This window comes from Aythya marila, assembly GCF_965140915.1.
Source record: "Aythya marila genome assembly, chromosome: 16".
Classification (NCBI taxonomy): Eukaryota; Metazoa; Chordata; class Aves; order Anseriformes; family Anatidae; genus Aythya; species Aythya marila.
In genome coordinates, this window is record NC_139057.1 from 12,591,225 (window position 1) to 12,613,035 (window position 21,811).

The following is a 21,811-nucleotide window of genomic DNA, read 5'->3' on the forward strand; positions in this document are numbered from 1 at the left end:
CATCGCAGCCCTGGTCAGACCAGGTGAGAGCAGCTCCCTGCCAGCCAAACCCCACCAAACGGAGCCCTCAGGAGCTGCTGATGCCCCACCTGCTCCCCAGAGGAGGGAAGCAGCAGCCACCAGCGCAGGTAACTTTGAGCCCAGAGCACAGCCAGGGCTGGCACCTGCATCCCACAATTTGTTTCTTGCCAAAGTGCAAGGCACTGCTTCCATTGGGGCAACCTTCCTTTCAGGGAGCCAGCAAGAAGAGCTACAGAGAGATGAATTCACCAAGATTTTCCTCTTCCAATGGGCGCACTTGTTCTGCAGTGAGCTGTTCATTCACCCTCTCAGCAAGAGGGAAGAGAGGAGCTCCCCTGCCCACTGCTGTGGCCACGGAGCTGCCCTCACATTGCTGCGGGGTGAGGGCCTCTCACTCCTTGCTCACGGGCAGGCTCACTGCACCTCCACACAGACCAAATGGGGCACGAGGAGCGCAGGTACCAGTTATTTCACAGTAGCAAAGGAGTATAAAGACACAGAGCTACGTTTCACTAGCATCAAGCACCCCACTGAGACAGGGGTTTGAAAGGTCTGAGCACCCTGCTCATAACCAAACCCGACCAGTCCAAAAAAGCCCTCCCTCACTGAAGTGCAGTCCTCTCTGTAGGTGTCAGCATCACTTCAGAAATTATGGTGTGCCGCTATCTTCTGCTGAGTAAACGGGACAATCCCATAAACAAGTATACAACTGCAGATCAAGGGAAAGCAGAGCACAGAGCAGAGGGACAAGGAGATGGAAATTTTTACTAAGTTAAGTCATAGAAAGGATGCAGGCAGTCAAGCAGGGGTGAACAGGAACTGCAGAAGAGGCTCTGAAAGTGCTAAGAACAGAGGCATGAGCCATGGAGGTGATGTCAAGAGTTGACAAAAACAGGATCAGTGGGCAACTTGCAGAAAGCAACCCTAAATCAAGTGATTCCCACTTGTCTCCACATAAATTCAAGGAACAGCACAAGTGAGCCTGCAATGTGTTCAGAACAGCTTCATGTACTGGTGTCCAAGGAGCTTAGGGAATAGAAAGCAGAGAAGCTTTAAACTTCTTCCAAGGAGAGGTGTAGAGGTGTTAACCTCAGAAAAGCGTGCACCCCAGCAACGTAAAGGCACTGGAAGATTGCATCCTCCCCTCTACAATTAGTAACCAGAAATGTTAGAAATGAACAGCCTACAAGGCTCTGGAGAAAGGACTGTTTGGGAGGGACAGCCATGTCTTAAACATCAAAAAGTGCAAAGAAAGACTTTAGGCTGAGTTAAACACCTTATAAAAGGCGTGTCTGAACACAAATCCACCTTCTTGGGTGAAAGAAAAACCAAGAACAAGAGAAGACGCAGGCTGATTGCAGACGAGTCAGGATTAACTGAAGTTACGCAGATATTAGCACAAAAGAGCCAAAGCCCGGTATGAATATTTCAGTTTGATTCCTGTTCATTACGATGCTGAGCCAGTACCAGCCTAATTGCAGAAGAGCAGACGCGGTGCCCATACTGAGCGAGGGGAAGGGATGCGGCCAGTACTGGAGCCACGCGCCTTCAGCAGCGTCCAAGGGCCTTGGCAGAAAGTGTTACGAAGGAATAAAGTTGAGCTCAACAAAATAGGTTAAAATACAAGGATCGAATGGAAATTAAGCAAACCAACACCCCACCCCCCAAATTAAACAGGCAATTTCATAAATACAGGTGTGATCAGGTCATGTTTATCAAGATTTTACCAAAGCATCCGATGGAACAGCACAGAGAAAAACCAGCTTTACCCCAGAAAAACACAGCAAGGAACTGCCCTGACAGAAAAGCAGCAAGACACAGGGCTGCAAGCAGCCTCAGGGTTGTATGGTTAACATTAGGGATCCTCTTAGAGTCTCGTTAAGGTTTAATTTTTAGATTAACAACACTGGCTGTCTTCCAATACAGTGTACCAATGACAGGCAACAGCCATCAGTAACGCAAGAGGACTGTAATGGGCTTCAAGGCAGTGACGGCGTCTTTGAGGGCTGGATGTATACTAGAGGGATGAAATCCAGACATAAAATAAAGAAGTTGCATTACTGCAGATCAGCAACGAGAAAACATGCTGCAGACCAGGAATGCATCCCTTTAAAAGACACACTAAGTAGTGCACAGCCCTGTTTGAAGCTTCGGGGTTCACTCGGCTACAGCAGCGGTTCAACAAATGAAACAAACCAGGGACAAGCCGTGCTCCAAAACTGGCACGAGGCAACAACTAACATACATGATGATATACGTACATATACAAGCAGTGGCCTTTGCAGCTATCGCAAAGAAAAGCTTACAAAATGGTCTCCCTAAATCTTGCTGAGATAGTGTCCTATATGACATTACCTCGTAAAAATAGCAAAGAGGAGCTCTAATTCCATCCTGGGTGTATGTTAGCATCACTTATTTTGCTGTTACTAGCAATTGAAGCAAGGTCTCAAGAGGCTTAAAAAAGAAAACATTAACATAAGTTCTAAAGTTTTCTTGAGCCTGTCGCTTGGGGCTTCTTGACTCCACAAAACTGTTCCCTTACTGTGTCAGATAAGAAAATGTAATCCTTAGCTTTACTCACCTGCAAATGATACAGCTTGCCCCCGGAAAACAAAGTGCTGAACAACTGGAAGCACTGCCACATTTTGACATTAAATGCATTTAACCCCCAAGAAAAAAAAGTCAAAAAATCTTCTCATGGACTTGAATCAATATACGTTTTTGAAATATTTAACAGACAAATTAGCCTTTAAGTATCCTAGTGTGCTACCAGATTAAAAACAGAAACGTGTCCCCTGCAGCATCCCTCCTGCCTCCAGCAGAAAGCCGGCTCAGGCAGTGGCCAGGCTGCTGCTGCCCCCCATAGACAACACAGCTCCTAAAATACGAGGAGTACTCTGAAACCTGCGCTGCTTTTAAGGATAGGAAAACATCTTTTTGCAGTTCAACGTACTTCTTTGGTGATGCGCTGGACACAAAAACATGCCTGCAACTGCAGTACCTGGGCACAGGCAGAGTCCTAGAGATACCCGAGGAGCTTTGTTCCACACCCACATCACTTCCCCACCAGAGAACAAAAATCCTCCTCTGCCTCGATAAGGCAGATGCAATGTTTGGTACACAGCCTAATCCAATTTGGAAAACTTCTTTTCCTCCCCTAGGGCAAGTATTACACATACAAATTTACTAACACCCCCCCACGTGGAGCTCTCTGTACAGAACTACCTGTTACACCATCTCTTATCAGGCAGCCAGAATCACGGATGAGAGCAGCAGGTGAAGCTCCTCTAGAGCTCAAGGTGCAACTTGAAGTTTCCATTTCCTTCTATCATACCGCATAAATCTGGGTCTGCAGCATGCTCTGCTAAGTTTTGGCTGTCACAGGTGCATGGAAGGGCACTGAATGAAGGAAGCCAGGAGAACAGCACAAGGTGTGTCACTTCCAACATTAACCCCTCTGTCCTTCCAATTTAAATTTATTATTAAAAACTGTCTCCAGCATTGTCTCCAACCCTGTATTACACATGCACACGTGCCCATGCAGGCAGCCCACCCCACATCACAGAGGAGCTAACGGCAGGCTAACCTCAGCTATTACTGGGGAGGAGACCCCTGCCAGCTGCCTGTATCCTTCAGGTGTTCACTTGGTGGGAAGGAAGAACAGACGATGCATCAGCACGTTTGTGGATAACTGTGTGCATAAATACAGACCCCAGCTGTCTTTTTTAATCTGGTTACATGATGAAATCATTAATCGATGTCAGACACATGGGCATTGATCTCTTATGCCTCATCCTCATTAAGTTTCTTCCTTTCTGAAGAGGAAAAAAAAAACCTGAACTGCCCACCATCAATTATTCACAAATACAAGTTCACCTTTACACTAACACAATGACACTTTCCAGGAAATGCCAAAGCAGCCCGGACGTAGCAGTTTATCTTGACAATGGCCGTATCATGGAAAAGCAATATATTAAATAATGCAGGCAGACAAGCAAGCAGAAAGGTACAGCAAAGCAGCAGCACTGAAAATGTCAAACAGCCCAACAGCTCTTCCCCATTAGCTGGGGATTTTGAACTTGGACCCTTCCTGCATTATACAGGGAGACAAGGAGCTTCAGTGTTGGTGTCCTCTGCTAAGTGTCTTTGCAAATGAAACACCTGTTTGAGACTCCAGCTCAAAAATTTATACATAATGAAAGTGCAAAGACAGCTGTAACGTACAGTAATTGGTTTGGTGTCTGCAGCTTCCCAGTGTGCTGTTTTTGGAGGGCTGAACAGCAGAAAAGATAGCACCTGGGTCTCTGCCCTGCCTGCTGATGCTGGAGGATGAGACCCTGTGCAGGGAGAGGCAATATTCCCTCTGGAAAACACCTGAACGCGCTCAGTGGAGAAAGCTCATCATGTGCAGGTCCTGGTAACAGGGACAGAGAAGTCAGAGGCAGCCAAAAGGCAGCCCCCATCAGCAACGCAGCTCGGGGACCGATGCACAGCCAGGCATGGGGGGATTCAGCACCAAGCACCCAGCATAGATGCTGCAGCACTTGCAGGAAGCCACTGTGTTTGCTGAAAGCAAGCCCAGAGGACAAGGCTGACACTGAGGGAACACATTTGGCAGGGAGAGATTTGCTTACCTAACTTTTTTTTTTAAACCAACACTTCCCAGAGTAGCAAATTTTCAGTATTTTAGTAAGTCCATTATTCTAGCACTACTAACAGTGCTTCCATGGTAAAGAACAAAGATGAGGGATGTTGGTGTCATTACTGCCATCTTCTGACTCAGTAGTACCTTGAGCATATTTTTCTGCTTAAAATATTTTTCCAGCAATTGTTATTTTTAGCAGTTTTCAGAAGCACTGCACAGGTACAGCTCATGCTCTACCGGGATTTCATCACATGCACATGCTGTGATGCCTTCTGAGCACCAGTCTTTAACACTGCTCCTTTTTCCCCCATTAAAATCCTCCATGAAAGTTACATTTGATGCCAAGTTTTCTTATATTAACACTGAAATAGGGATCTGGATTGCACAGGGATCATCAGCACATGATTACATTTATTCTACATAATTTTCCAGAGGATGCTGCCAGCAGATGGGGAAGCAGGTGCCTTTTCGTTAAATCACAGGGTACAGGAACAGCTCCTCCAGGTAGGGCACAAATGTGTTGCTCATCTCCAGAAATAGATACCAAGTTGGTCAGCTGTAAGGAAGGGAAGCCAAGCGGTTGCATTCCAGTTAAGACCACTCCAGGGGTTTCTGGAGCACTCAGCAGCACGAGCTCTGTTAACCAGCATTTCTAAAAGTTTGCGGTCAAGATACTTCAAGATCACTTAAATTCGGGAGCTTTCTTCCCCCAAATATGACGACCAACCTCCCTTACTGCCATAACAGGTAAATAACAGAACTGGGGTGATCACACGAGCACCTCTGGATCAAACCATTTTCCCCTACCCAGTACAGGTTTCTACCCTTTGCCATGGACCTTTTTCTTTGAAAGAGAAACTTTTCCTAACCCTTGTGCTTCAGCCTTGCATCTAGACATGCCATTAGTTCATCTCTATACCAAAAGGGGGTTCTGCTTAGGAAAAGGTGAGAGAATAAGCCATGCTCAGACACTGCACTCCTGGAAACAGTAAATACCCCATTTATAGGGAAAAAATAAGCCAGCTGAGGTACCTCAGCTAACTGGAACAAAAAACCCAAAGAGCTTTCTAGAATTTGTACCAGCTTTTTTCCATCTCTGTGCTAACATGGATCATTTCTCACTTCTTTGGTACATTTCTTTACCTTAAATCCCCTCACCCTCCAATGCATTTCCTCCTGCACTCTCCCTCCCCCTTTATTTTACTTACCTCAGGTGAATGTATTACAGATAACGGCCCTCACACACCAGGTGCTGTCACCACAGCTAACTCTTACAGGGCTCAGTCCAACACAAGCAACAATCAAGAGCCTTGCTGCCCTGGGTGAGAACTGGACTGCCTCCAGGGGACAGCCGTGGTTGTAGGACAAATGGATTAATGCCAGGAAAGGGTCTCAGCCTTCCTCCACCAGCAGCACCTTGAGCTGGAAGCTTCAGAGAACATCAAGTCAGGCACAGGAACAAGGGGCTGGGTTAAACCAAGCCATGGCACCACGTGTACTTTGTCACATCTGTCCTGGAAATAGGGGCTTCTCTGGCACAGAAACCCCGTGGATAAAATGCTAAGGGTAACAGGCCCATCAGGAGCAACCCCAGTGAGCGATCAGTAATTAACATGGGGTCTGCAGAGGATGACAGGGCTGCCAACACTTCTGTCCCCATTCACCGAGCATTGATGCTAACAGCCCTGTGTCACACACTGCTGCACCAATAAAGCCAAACAGCTCCTCCTCCTGAGCCAAGTTACCGATTAGGAAGAATATCGTGTGATATCATGGCCAAAGCTTATTGAGGAAGAAAGGCTCAAGCAGGAACATGAAGGATGATTATAAGAACTCGACTTACTGTAACTCCCAGCAGCAAATCGGTTGATAAGCTGTGATTATTAAATTTATATTCAACATCTACATGTGTTTTCCAGTTACCCTAACACTAACACTACTTCAGCTGTTTCTTTTATCCTTATCTTTCCTTCTAACCCTAAAAATCAAGGTAAGAGAACCAATGACTACAGCAGATTTGACTCTAGCTAGCATTACCTGGAAGTTATCCCCCCCCCCCCCCCCCAACACATCAAAACTGAACTGATGAATCACAGCCAGCTCCTGTACTGTCTTTCCCTCCAAGAAATCACAAAGTCCCACTGATTCCCCAAGGTATATTCAGATTCTATATCCAGGTTCCCCACAGCATTTCACACAATTTCCCAATTCAGCTAAAAAAAAATATCATTAAAGTCCATTTAATTGGTGAAGAACAAAGGTTGGTGAACTCCTAGCAACTCCAACTCACCAAGTTTATAAAAGCAACGTTTGCCAGAACAGGGCAGAGAAGCAGCCAACTCTGAGCACTTCATGAACATGAAACTTTCACGGGTTTTCCACTTTCCACTTCCATTCTGCAGATATAAAAGCAGTACCTGTCACTGCCTGGACTACATGGATGCACCACAAAAGTGATCAATATACAGAGCTCTCTATGAGAAGACCTACAGCACTGCTGAAAGAGAGAAGTTATTCTAAAACTAAAGAGTTGTGTTCCACTTGATGAGTGTTAGCCCACAGTTAATCATAGGCTGATTATTTCATATAGGCTGTAGCTGAGGGACCTGAACCCACACAAACGAAAGCTGAGTACTCACAGAGGGTGTAAACCTTTCCTTCTGCACAGCATGCTCAGTGCTAATCCCCAAAATATACTGATGAATTGTGACTAAAGGGTCGTATCTATTGCACGTTCAGTCAGGAAAGCAGAGAAGCATGTAGAAAATGGTGTCAAAAAACTTGAAAAAATCCTTGAGCACCTGTTTTCACAAGGTATTGCTTACAAGGACTGGCCAGACTCCTGGTTTGTCTTCCTGTTCCTCTGAAGGCCACAACCTGGGCTCCCCCCGTCACCAGCAGTAGAGGATGTCCTACAGCAAGGGCAGAACAAAGGGGCCTTGGCTTGTTATGAGCCTGTATCTCCCACTGAAGTCCTATACCTATTCTAATTACAGTTTTTAAAAATAAACCGAAATATAGCTATATACAGGCAGCTGAAGTCAAGGAGCATCATTCCAAACAACAGACCAGTGAATACAGACTGGCATCAGGCATTGTACCCAGCCCAGTAGAAAAAGACACTTACATTTTGAGGCTGGACTTCATAAAACTATTAAAAAGAGCTGCCCATTTCAGATAAACACGTGAATGAATTTAGCTTTTCAGCTTCCTAAGTAATCAAGTGTCTTTGCCTTAGTAAGTGCTTGTAAAGCAATCAAGAACTGACACAATAACCAAATGTTTCCCTAATACTAATTATGATTCTTTAGAAAAAACTCCTCTAATGCTAATTTTCTACTTGAAAGCCAGTCTTGCTAGTTATTAGATATTCTCCTTGCTATCGCTATCAGTAAATTATTAAACAGCTGACCAGGCTTTGTTTTAAAATGACTCTCTTATGAAGCTCCCTAATATATTTACCATGAATACTGAATGATTCTGAGGCCTCTAAGGACACATGAATGATTTCTATTTACTACCTTTAGCAAAAAGCTCATGTAATTAGCAGCAGGAATTTCACTTGAATCACTCAAAGCTACTAGTGATACTTCCAGTTCACTTGCACGGGGTCTCAAAGAATAAGAGAACAAAAGCTCTAAGCTTTTAATGGCAGAAAACATTTCAGCCTGGAAAGCCACTAAGTGGCCACGCACTCCGACGCGTGAAGAATCAGTCTCCTACCAGGAGCATGGAAGGATCTCCGTAACCAGAAAGCATCAGCCTTATCACCTAACAGAAAAGAGTTTTATTGAGTTCCCTATAAAAGCATCTAACCTCATTCTCAGCCCTCCTGCTACCAGGCTGTATGCCTATTGTACTCCCACTCAGATTAAGCACACAAATTCCTCTGGTTGTATACATGACGTTTAGGCATACCTACAGGGTGTTTTTTTAAGCTGCTTTTTCAGCCAGCATCCTTTTACACACACTCAAGCACCTACCTTTCTAATAACCCTGCTAAACAGAGCAGCATTGTTATCTCTATTTTACAGATGTCAAACAGACAGAGGTCAAGTTCTTCCTGCACACAGAAAAGGTACACAGCAGAACTAGGATTAAAAATGATAATCATTAGTGCTATTACAATGCCATCAGTATCCTTACGGGCCACAGTAGTCAAACAAAAACCAAGGAATGAAAGCAACAATCACGGTTCCTTTTCCAGAAGTCCAGCTTGCAGTAAGCACCCAACATAGAGAAGTGTTTCAATTATTTGTTTACAGCAGCCACAAACACAGATGGGCTTTCTGCGCATCTGAGTCATTTCACAGGCCAGATGCATGCAGCAATCTCACCACTTTCTGAAGGCAGCTTGTTGCAGTGATTTCATACTTGGGGTTTCTTCTTGTGCTGTTGGTTAGCTTCAACCCACACAGATCATCCAGGGCAATCCTGCCTGCAGCTGACAGTCACGCTGCGTAACAAGCTGGAGTGCCCAAACTGGGGTACGACTAACACAGAGCAGCATTCCATTAAAACAGCCACTTTTCAGGCATGCATATTCTAAGTCTTATGAAAGAAAAATCATTTCATGAGACTCATGAAACAAGAGTCATGTAACTGAGAAGCAAGAGCTCTTCACAAGCATTTTTACAAGTTGACATTTGCAGAAAAAACTTGAGCATTCATCCAGTGTTTGTTGCACTGTTTCTATCCCTGTAACTGTAGACAATGGTGCAGTTGAAACCACTAAGAGTTGCACACCCAGGAACCTAAAGAGGAGCACTGTCATTGATTTCAGCAAATACAAGACTGAATTCAGATTGGATGCTTAAGTAAGAAACACTATCCTTGACCAGGATTTCTTCTTACCTTTGACTTGAGGATCAAATCTACAACTCAACTTTCCGAGCAAGCCATTATACATAAAAAAAAAAAAAAAAAAAAAAAACAGAGCTCAATTGTACCAGACCCAAGGTCCCCCAAAACCCACCATCACCGGACTCCAACATGCATTGAGCCTTAAACAACAACAAAAAAAAAGCCTAAAGTCCACCCTCCAAGGAACAAATTCATATTGATGTAATGCCACCAATTTCTGCTATGCCATCAAAAAAAAATCAGCCCAGGAATTGTGAAGTTGAATGTTCCAGCTCAGCACTCAATATTTTGGTAGCTGTAGTAATTGCTTTCTGTTGGAGCCAGAAATAAGCCTGTTAAGTCTTCAGTAAAAGCAATACCATGACAAGTGAAGTTGTGAAAGCACAACTTCCACAATCTATATAATCAGAGAAGTCTCTGATAGGAACATTTTGCTAACTAAGTGTAATACCCATACAAGCCAGTGCCTTTCCAGGTAGGTGTTTCACCAAGCTCTGGCTGCCCTGCCCAGCAGAAAGGGATTCCTTCTTTTTCACGCACTTAACAGACCCCCACTAGGGAAAGGACAAAATGAAGAAAAAGCAGGTGATATTGTCCAATACCTCCACCTACATGGCACCCCCCCTCGCAGGATCTCAGTCTAGTTAAAAGTATTTAACTTTCCCCTTCCATGACAGGCTGTTTATGGCTTTGAGGTGAAGCAAGCCAAAGATAACACTATCACAGACTGAAATAACAGCAGCAAAACAGCTGATGGAAGGCAGAAATGTTCAGTTCTGCTTCCCTCTGCAGATAGACAAGATTTCCTCTGAACTTAAGGGCAAACCCACAGCACAAAACAAGGTTTACAAGATCCCATTCACCCCGCTAATAATGGCAAATGAAGTACTCCTAACACTGACAGGCAGTAAAACCTCAGCCCTCCACAATAGCCAGCATCTCTTCCACCCCAAGCCGCAGACACCCTGAAAAGGGGCAGTGCAAAACATCCCACCTAGAGCCACCCAGCTTCATCTCCTAATACAGCACACGGGCTTTGTGCTCCGTGGGGGTAAGTGATAGACAATTGACTGTTCAACACCAGAAAGCAACAATTTACAGAAGTGGATTGTTACAGCTCTGGAAGTGATAACAGAGCCAGGATTTTCTCATTGAAAGTCAACAGCACTTAGGCACATATTCATGACATTTGGAAAAAAGAGAAATTAGGCTGGGAGTTTAGAGAGACTCAGAGGTAGCATTAAGCTTCCACTAAATCCCAAAGTTAAGATTAATTCCCTTAGGTGATATTAAAAAAAAAAAAAAAAAATCTTAAAAGTTGATTTGCTCTAAAACAATGTTTTAAAAGCAGTTTCCAGCACCAGAATTAATGGCTAGCCAACACTTGGCTATCACATGTAATAGAGGGGTTGTATACAGCATTGCAGCAATACCCAGCCGTTTTCTGCCCTCCCTCCCTCCCATCAGAGCAGCTTTATCACCACCACCTCTGACGTGGTTAACAAGGAGCCAACATCCCTCTCAGCAAGAAATGGGAGAGGAAATCCATCCTGCTTCAGCTAAAACCAGAGAAAGCAGCTCAAAATAAAACTAAACATTTACAGATGAACAAAGGGCGGTCAATGTATGTTAAAAGCTACAAAAACGTAGAATAACCGATAGGAGAATCAAAAAACACTAGGGAAAAATTCACGGTTAAAGGACTGAGTATGATAAAGCCGTTGTTTAAAAGCATAATGGGATTTTATCATTGGCATAGGCCCATTACTGCACGGGAAGGGTAAAGTTATTAATGACAACAGAAAAGTTCAATAAATATTTCTAGTTTGCATTTAGAAAGGAGCAGGAGGATATACTCGATATACTCGCATCACTTGAGAAAGATGAAGCACTTCATTCTGCAGCTGCAATCAAGAGCAACTCAGAAGGGAAAACAACAGGAACTTACTGAAAACACCCTCGGGCACGTTTGATGCCCTGGTACTGATTTTAATACATCTCTGAAGGCTGATAGCATCATACCAACATCCAAGTACGGCGAGCAAAATGACTCAGCTTGCACAAATTGGTAAGGTCTGGGCTAAGTCTTCCACAAAAAGGACAAAATAGCCCTGACTACTTATCCGAGGAAGAGTTATGGGACAGGAATTTACAGGAACTTGGGTTGAGTCCCACTCATAATGTTTGGAATATGTCTATTGAGGTCAATTTTAAATATGATATATTCCAAATGTTAAGGTATCTAACGATGCAATCATTCCTGCTGCAGAATTGATACCATAAGCTATAACGAAAGAACACAGTAAGCAGTAGGAAGATGATTGCTTTGATTGCTCCCCCAAAATGGGGGTGATCCAGGAAACCGATCAGGTTGAGTTGTAATGGAGTTCTCCAGCAACAGACAGTAAGTACATCAAACAGCATCATATTTATCAATGATCTGGTATAAACCCAAACACACTGACAGCGAGCGTTTGAAGGAATGGTAAATGATGATGGGAAGGGCAGTCATGTAAAGCAGCCTGGAGAGCTTTGTTTGTGCCCACCCACTCCCAAAAAGTTACTTCAGTATTATTTTGTAATTTTGAACTACGCATTATTTCTAGAAAAGGCGTCAGTACTTGAGGAAGGGGAGATTCTGTTCAGGAAAGCAGTCAAGAAGGACTACAGATGAGTAACAACACCAGTAACAAAGCTACACAAGCAACTTTAAAGCAATGAGGCTTCCCAGGAAATATAAAACAGGAAACAGCAAGTTAAAAAAAAAAATCAGCAGCCGCTGCCACCACAGCACATGGCAGAGCAGACACTGTTACTGGAATGGTGAAAGCTGATGGCCACACACTGATAAGGTGTGAAAGAAAGAGATGGTATGGAAAGTATCAGAACAATTGTTTTAAACCAGAGGGGAGAGTGTCTTATGATGGATATCAAGAAAGATCAGTCTGTTTATTTCATTAGAAAAGATTGAAAGGGACTTGATTACAGACGTGTCCTTGGGGACACGATATCAGCTACTAAAGAGCTTCTTCCTGCAACAGAAAGAGACATGACAAGCAGCAATCTTTGGAAGGCCAAGCCAGGGAAGTTCAGATGTTGGGCGAGTTCTGCTCCCCTCCCCAGCATCCAACCACTATGGAATAATTCCCCACACCCCCTTTCCCATCTTTAATAATAATTACACCTTGAAGTGCAGAGTGGCCATCGGGGGGTATCAGGTGGCTGAAAACTGGGCTGACAGCTTAACTCAAATACAGCACACACAAACCAAAATGGATTTCTCCAAAGTCAGCAAGCTTACATCTACTGAAACTCATTACTCTAGGCCCAAGTGACACCGGGGTATGGCCTTGATGAACAAGACTGGTTTCAAGATAAGTTTCTCTATTAAGAAGCTAAAACTATACACAGAGTAAGTCCACAAGCATCCTATTATTCTCTCCTGTGCCCGCAGTTTGTAAACACACACTGCTTTGTCTTACTTTGCCCAGCACGCAGCGCCTTTTAGGAAGCAAAAAAGAAAGGAGTTTGCGACACATTTCTGCACCTCCATGAAGACGTGTTTTATACCACTAACACCAAACTAGTGAGAAGACTCAATAGAAATAACAAATAATAAAGAGCAATCAGAGCATAAAAGTTCCCTCCTTGACTTCAATGTTCACCCATGCTCACCGCAGTGTGCCTGTGCTCTGCTTTCCCCCTGCCCCTCTCCCCAAGCCCCAGCTCAGTCAGTTTGCTGTGAGCTGTGGGCTGTCCCAGAGGCTTCAGCTAGGCGCATACACCAGATGTTCAGCTCATTTATAAAAGCTGTATTTTCCAAGCAGGTGTATATTTCTTTTTTAAGGCTATTTGGACTCTTTTGTAGTATCTTACATCTGGAAGATTTGAGGCACACTGCAAGCACTGATTGGGTACATCCAGAAGTATATTCGTCTACCTTCCTTCCCCAAACTCCCACTCTGCTCAAAACAGGACTGAGGAATGCCATTTTAGGAATATACTTCAGTAGAGTACAGTGTGCTTTACCAGAATTTAGCCTCCCCATCAGCCCTCAACTGCAGTGTTGTACAAGCTGGGCTCCTGGCAAAGGCAAAGCCATTAACATTAATGGCAGGATCCGACTGCTGAAGAAGCAGTTCATAGCATGCCAGCATTGGCCTGCAACTCTTTTCCCAGTTCCTAAAGGCATTCTGCGACCTCACCCAAGCCCCTGGCTGTACAGCACCTGCCTTCACTGGAGCCAGAGTCCAACTCCGGTGAGCAAAAAGCTGCAGGATGTCACATGCAGGGACTTCCAAACAGTGGCTTGTTCCAAACAGTGGTTTGCAGAGCTCTCTGGATCCAAGAACTATTTCTAAAGCATCTCTAAAATGCATCATTCCATGTCTGTTCTCACTGGCACTTCTACTAGAAGCTTCTAGAATACATTATCAGCAGATTAGGGACAGACAACAGTTCTTCCTATGGCAGCTCAGCCACTTACAGACTTAAATGCAATGGGCTTAAGTTGATAGTCAGGAAAAGAATGCACTCCTGATCTCCTTTCCTCTTCTCTCTCCTCTAGTCCTCCCCCAGAAATTTCACCAGTGTCATGACAGCTTCTCAGCCCCCTTTTGCAGAAGTCCTGCTTGCCTTTTACGATTTAGACCAGTCACCAGATGAAGACTGCTTGGTTTAGACTCCAGGAGCAAACCTGCACCTTGGTCAGCACATGACTGATCCCAGTTCTTCTGGAAGTTTGCTTTTCAAAGTTACCACTCCTGCAGCAAAACTGCTCTTTGAACAAAAGCACCGACTTCAAGCCTTTCTGTACCCACAGTTGTTTCAGAGTGAGTAAAAGGAACGCTTCCTTAAAACACCTTATCTTGTCCTGACACCAGAAAGATACTCTGTAGGATACTCTGTAGGCTGCTGAGTTCAGGAAGGATAAGAAGGGCAGTCATTCATCAGTAAACCACAGGCATCCGAACTTCTGCTGAGTTCCTGAACTTCCACTCGAGATGAGATGGATCTGGCATCTTCTGCAATGATGGATTTTGCTTCTCTTCTGAGGTAACCCCTAGGCTAACAAAGCAATAGTCAGTAATAAGAGATTTATGCCTTGGAGGGGAACAGGAAAAAAAAGCAACACTGGAGTGAATCCAAGGAGCAAGGAGACAAAGCTGCCTGCGCACTCCAGGTTAGGTCCTGTGTGTGCCCAGCAGAGCTGCTGCACAGTCAGCTGATGAGCTGGATTTCTACCGACTCTTTAACTGGTTTCTTCTCCATGTAAAAGTAGCAAGATAAGTCACCAGTTAAATTGACTAAGCTTTTAGGAGCAAAAATAAATTGAAATAAAAATTACAATGACATTTAAAATACGTAAGTGCATGCTATGGAATTATCCTGTGCCCTTAAAAAATATCTAAATAAGCATTAAGAACAATAAGACAAAACTTGATACAATTCACAAACAGCTGTACTTATAGTCTCCCTGAAGAAAGTTATCAGGATCTCCAGGCTGTTATCCGGCATAAAAACACTGACTTATTGACTGTCTTGCCCTGTAAACTTCTAGTGTTTCTTACCAATGAAAACAATAGAAAAGGAAACGGTCAAAGAATTTATGCAAAGAGGTACTGAATTATTTCGAACAGATAAACTCCGTAAGTGTGAGGATTTTTGAAAGGTTACAGGGAAACCAAATCTTGATTTGAAAGAAAAATACCATTAGAAAATGGTGATATTTTAAGAGACTAGATTAATATATTTGATATTTTGAGAATAGATTTAGCAATGCGAGAAAGTTAAAAGGAAAACTGAAGGCTGCCTTAAAGCAACAAGGAAGGAAAACACATGGCATGCTGTCACTTGTGCTTTAAAGTCCCTTTTATCCGAGACAAACACTGACACAAGCAAGCGGCTGCTTGCAGGAGAATATGAGCAGAGAGACCCCTCACATTTGAAGGACATGCACCCACAGGATGGCTGCTTTACTGCACTTACCTAATTAAATTGTGTAGTATAATGAAGCTGAAGTATGGTAACTGTGACCCAATTCAGATATAGATCAGTACGAGCATATATTCAGTCTGCATACCCGTATACACTGCAGACAATACAAAAATCTGTAGACAGCTCTATGGTATAGAAGAGATGTCCACATTGCTGTATATTCATTCGTACCGATAGGGAATACAGCTACAAAAACCATGCAAGATGTCCACTGATGCCATGGCTTCAGGCTAAATGACACTTGCAATGGCATTTGCAACATAAAGCACTGAAGGCGTACTTACATCTTCTGCTTTAATTTTTGCCATGCCCAACTTCAGAAGATGCAAAGGAGAATAATCCAGCAGCACAGTACAGCCTGCATTAGTCAGGGTCTGAGCAATTAGCATCCTTAATAAAAACTGCTTGAGGATAAGGTATATTTGGAGGCAAAAAAATTTAAATTATCTAATTTTGATATGCTCAGGATTCAAAGCAAAGCTTCCTGCTGCCTTCAAAGCATCACTGAATGTCAGTAAGAGGAGAAAAGTATCGCTGTGTCTCTTGTTACAACATACATTACCATCTATTCACTCAAATGTCACATTGGTTCACCCTCTCATTCCTCCTCTTCCTCACCCTTTCCTCCCCCACCCCAAAAAACGTAGCCCTGTCTGATTAATGCAGTTGTGAAATTTCTCTGCTGAAGACTGAAGGTAGAGTCCTGCACAGTCCTGCAGCACGATGGAAGGGTGTATGCACGTATGTACACGTTGTAAAGAACGGAGCATCTAATAAAGATAATCTTACAGATGTTAGATGTACCCCTGCTATGATATAAAACCAAAAAATCACACTGTGTTTCCAACAGATAGCACCACTTACATCTGGTAATGTAAATCACAGCACCACGGAATGACATTACGGAGCTGCACAGGGTCGCTCACTTTACACAACTGTCAATAGTTACAATGCCAGGAGTCCAGCAATAGATGAGTGTGTAATGTATTCCGAGCTACAGGGCTTGGAAAATTTACTGAATCTATTCCAGCTATTGAATTGTCATAAAGAGCTCTGTCAGACTGATGACATTCATCAGATCAGCCCGATCTAGCAAATTTATACATTATCCTTTCCCTTTCTTCTACAGCAGAAGAGCATCACTAGGGATGGAGAACATACAAGCACAGAGATGGGTACACTTATCCTTGAATTCCTCTCCCAATTAGCCTCTAATCCTACCCAACCACAGGACTGTGTCAAGGAAAACAAGGATGCGAATAGAAATGAGAACCTTCCAGTGAGACAGCCCCAAACGCTTGTATTGGGCAAGTACCCTGGTTTCTAGGAAGAGGAGAAAGGGACAAGAACAGAAGCACAATTCATCACAGTGGGGTGAAGATCATAACTTAATCATAACCCCAGCTTCTGGCCAGCTGGGAGAAAAGGTTTATTACAGAGGAAAGACCTGTTGGTTAGCAATATTATTATGAGACAATGAGAAATGGCACTGCTAATTGGCAGATCATTTTTAAGTGCGTATGAAGTCAACTGACTTGCCCATTGCCAAAGGGAAAGCAAGCAGTGAGCTTAAAACCACCAAAACCTACAAGCTGTGGCTCCCAGCCCCTATGAGCACCATACCCACACCGCAGGACAACGCAGCCGCACCTCTGCTCAGACCGGGGGCAGCACAGCCCCAGTGGCTCTGCTGCTGAAGCTGGAAGAGAAAAAGGATCCACTGGGAAGGATTAAGGGCTTGTCTGTGCCAAGTGCTGCTTCCTTCCCCAAAACGCTGACAACTTCCTACCAGGCAGAACAACTCACTGAAAATCAAACACGGGGCCTGGGGGGGGAGATCACAGCAGGGTGATGAAGACGCTTGCCCAGCTCATCTTCAATTCTTCTAATATGTCAACCCAGTGCCAGGGAGGCAGCAGCTGTATTTCACCACCCAGGTTGTTCTTCAGCAGGAAAACACGCTGCAAAATAATTCACGTGGACAAAACTCCCTATCTGCAAAGCAGCGGCATCTTCTGCGGGACAGCATGCACACAATGCCCACGACTTACCAGGCACTGAGCCTTGCCCTGCTGTATAAGGGTTACAACCATTTCTTGTGATGTGGACACAGACATCAGCACACCACTCGGACCTCTGCGGAGGCAGCACCTGTGTGCACAGCTTGGTTCCAAGGATCTCCTGCAGAACAGGGAACACGAGCCAAGAAGGCTTTAAAACATGTTGATAACAGCATACATGGCAGGAGATGATACGAAAGGAGCGTGAAAGCTGGCTGCATTTATCTGAAAGGACAAAACAGTTGGAAGTATTTCCAGTTATGAAGTTCTACTTTAAGAACTTTGTCATTTCAATTTTTCTTCTACACTTCGTGGTGCTCTACATTTTGCAAATTCTTATCTCTTCAGCCCAATGCCACAGGCTACAGGTCTGGAACATAGCCCAGTTCCCATTTTAGTTATAACAGAAAAAGGAAAAGAAATCATGTCATAGCAGAGCTAAGCACTGCCACTTCCATCCCCATAAGGCTCTGCAGGATCTTCTGGTTCACTAAGCACATGCAAATCTGAGGGGCATCTTCTGGTGCTGCTGCCACTTCTTCCTCCATCACCACCGCTGTTATTTGTCTGAGGAACTCCAGCTGCGGATAAGGACAGCAGCACAGCAAGTCGCTGGCTGCCAACCAGAGAACAGCAGCTCCACAGCCAACAAAAGCCCGGGGTCCATTCCCTTGTTCCTCCAGGATCCTCCGCTGTGGCTGGCGGCCAGGAGAGCAGAGCTGTCCACACCAGAGCCCACCCCAGCAGGGTCGCTGCTGCCCTCCTCTGCCCTGGGCAGCTCCCAGCAGTGCCACGAGGTCAGGTCTCAATGGGATCTGCTTGGCACCGTTTCCTTTCAAGGCAGGTTCACAAAAAGTCATACTGATTGATAAGCTCAAAGTGTGGCAGAGCTCCTCCGGGAGCTTCCCAGGAGCTCCCGTGCTCAGTGCTGGGGGACAGGTTGGGCTCAGCCTCCCACGTGGCTTCAGGCTGCTGGGTGTCCTGATGCAGGAGGGGCAAGAATTTCTTCAATACTTGATAAAACTCTTGAGATCTGAGCATTATTCTATTCTTGTAAAGATGATTCCAGAACTGTGTCCGTAGCCAGAGCTGCCCCCCACCCTTTCCAGGTTGGCACACGCCAGCACACCCTCAGCTCACCCACCAGCCTCATCGGGGCCGTGCCCTCTGCGAGGAGCCACAGCATGGACCTGCAGGGAAAGCAGATGTAAAACAAAACATCGAGGGAAGAGGAGGAAAGGACTGAACAAAGTAAGAGTCCTTGTAAAGCCAAGAAATTACTGCCTTCATTGTCTCTCTTTATTCCTACGCTCCCAGGGACAGTAGAAGAGAAATAACTGTAAGTGTCCTTCACAGGGTGCTCGCAGCACAACAAAGCCGTGCTTTCAGGGCCTTGCTTAACCCGTGACTGGGCCAGCTCTTGCAAACCGAGCCAATTCGGACTGGCTTCACACAGTTCAGCATCAGATCCACCTGTGGTGTAAGAGCACAATTACAGGCTGCAGACCGGGCTGTTCTGCCTCCCCATGCCACAGCCCCGGCAGTCCCGGTGTGCCTGGGGAGAGGACCTCGCTCCTGCAGCTGAGGAGCTCTCCTCTCAGGCAATGCAAAGCCAATCCCTTCCTAAGAAACAAGAGCTCTTAGGATTTTCCTTGACATTTTCATTCATTCTTGTTATGCGCAGACAATGCCACCTCTTTAGAGGCGCACAGGAAAATATATACAGAACAGAGCCTGCTTTATGCAGGGCACTGCACACCGCAGCAATCATTGTGCTTAAGGACATGCTATAAAGCAGCTTAATATCCAAAATATTATTTCTCCTCTGCTTTTCACAACTGTTCCAATGCAAGACAGTAAACACTGTATGTGGTCTAACGGGTCCCTCCGTGATGCTTACATCTCTCTCCACAGCTCCAAGGGTTTTTCAATGTGATGCGTGGCCCTTCCTGCCCATGGCTCAGTCTGTGCTATGACCACCAGCTTCCTCTGCTCCATGGAAGCAGCACCCCTCCCTCATTGGAGGCCACTGTTTAACATTAGCACAGGTTTTTGCTGCTTTGTTCAATTTGTTTGCTCGTAAAGGAGCACTTTTGCCCTGCCTCCACGAGCATCGTTCTCGCAGCAGCCTGACACAAAGTCTATTGCATGATGTATTAGCCCTCAGTTATGCTCCTCTCCTTGTATGCTTTAATAATTCTACATTAGGCAGAAGTGACAATATAATCCCTGGACTGATTTTACCACTATTGTATTGAAAGTTAGTAAAGGTGTTGTGGTTTTTTAGACCCTGTTTTGTGCCTCAAAGACCAAACGCAGTAGTTATTCTCAGCAGCAGCTCCACAATCTAGTTTATGCCTAACCAGCATCCTGTGAAGCTGCAATAAGAACACAACAGGAAAGGAGTTGGGCAGTCAGGTGTCTGCATGTCAGGAACATTTTTTAAACACGAGTATCAGCCCACCCAAAGCTTGGCTTACAACAGGAGACACTTCAGAAGACCTGTGGTACCTATCCACAAGGGAAGTGCTGAGCTTATTGTATCAGCTTTGACTTTTATTAAGTGATGAAGTGCAGTATCCCAGCCTTCACTTCTGCATGGAGCAGCCAGCCCTGCTGGGCACCTGGCCGCCGTGCTCCATGCGACCACAAGACCCGAATATGAAATCCAGTCTGCAGCTGTAACCTCAGCACCACAAATCCTACCCGACTTATCCAATGCAAGTATGAAAAGAAGTGAAAGGCTTTCCCTCAGACACTGCACCTCATTTCTGGGGGAAATGGCTGCACTCAATGCACTCCCAGGCACTTTTACAGATATCTCAAAAGCACAGCTTTGAGTACCAAGATCTAAACAAGGTAGGAGGCTTCCCCAGGACTGGATTATTCACCATCTCTGCCTACTGCAGGGTTATTTTGATGTGCAGCATTTGTCATTGCCTGCTGTGTTAATCCAGATAAATGGGTGGTATCTCTGGGGGCTCTGCCATTTCTGTGTTGTTCACTACTAGCAACTGTCCTGTTGGCTCACTTCGCACGCAGGTATCACCCACCAAGGAATTAAACTCCCCCATCTCTCCCCATCCTACCCCCACAGCAAGCATACTCCAAGAAGGTCCAAGAAGGGGAGAGGCAGTAACTTCATGTTACAGGGAAAATCCCTTACATCGGTGGCACAACCTCTATAAATCCAGGTGGCACCTCTGATTCACAGCCCACCAGACACTGAAAATGCACGTGAGCAAGACAGACATACTCGATGAACAAATATTAGGAGAAGAGGTGAAAAACAGAGGTGCAAGAGAGTAATACAAGCTATTATCAACCAGCCTAGGAAATAACCAGTCAAAGGAACAATCTCACTGACGTTTAGTGGAAAAGCGAATCAGGACCTCTGCCGGGGCCAGATGTGCATTTCAGTCCTGAGTCACACTGGCGTTTTGGCAGGGGCTGGTGTGATGTGTTATGCCCCTAACCCATGGCAGAGCTGCTCCTGGGCTGCCCTTCCCATCAGCCTGTCCCTTGTCTCCCAGATTTAATATGGGCTGGGAGATGACTGACCACAGCCAGGTTTACGTGCAAGAAAAGAAGCTGCTACTATGCCTTGCTTCTCCGCGCTGTGACTGTAAGCTAGCACAATCTGTGCAAGTATCAGGACAGGGATCTGCTCAGTTCCCAAGTATAGGAATTTTTGCAGCTTTCTGCAGCTCATCATGAAGTGTGGGGGATGTTGCAATGACAGCAGGTTTGTACCAATTCTTGTTTCCTATTTAGAAATGTACAAGAGGTGACTTAGAAAAACAGAAAGTGTTTAAATAAAAAAATCCATCCATTTCCCCCAAGACAAAACACTCCTTTTCAAGGTTCAGTTTTCCTCCCACAGCCGAAACGATCAACAGCTATCCAAGAAACATTGAAGCACTGCCAAGCATGTGTTTTTTCTTTTCTTTTTAACTGAGAAAACAGTTTGTTTCCCTGTGCTGATGTCTCCTGCTCCTCCCGCCTCAGGCTGATGCTCCTTCGTACGGAGGGAGCGGGTGCTTGGGCGCACGGTGCAGCAGCACGCCAGGCAGACCAGGTCTGGGGATGCAGGCACAGCGTTTACACAACTGTTTGTTAGTTAGCAGCAAGAAGGCTCCATCTATCCGCAGTCACACAAACAGCAATATAAAAAGGCACCTCGCAGGTCAGGCTGGGTGAGGGCAGCCTTCACAGTTGACCCTCG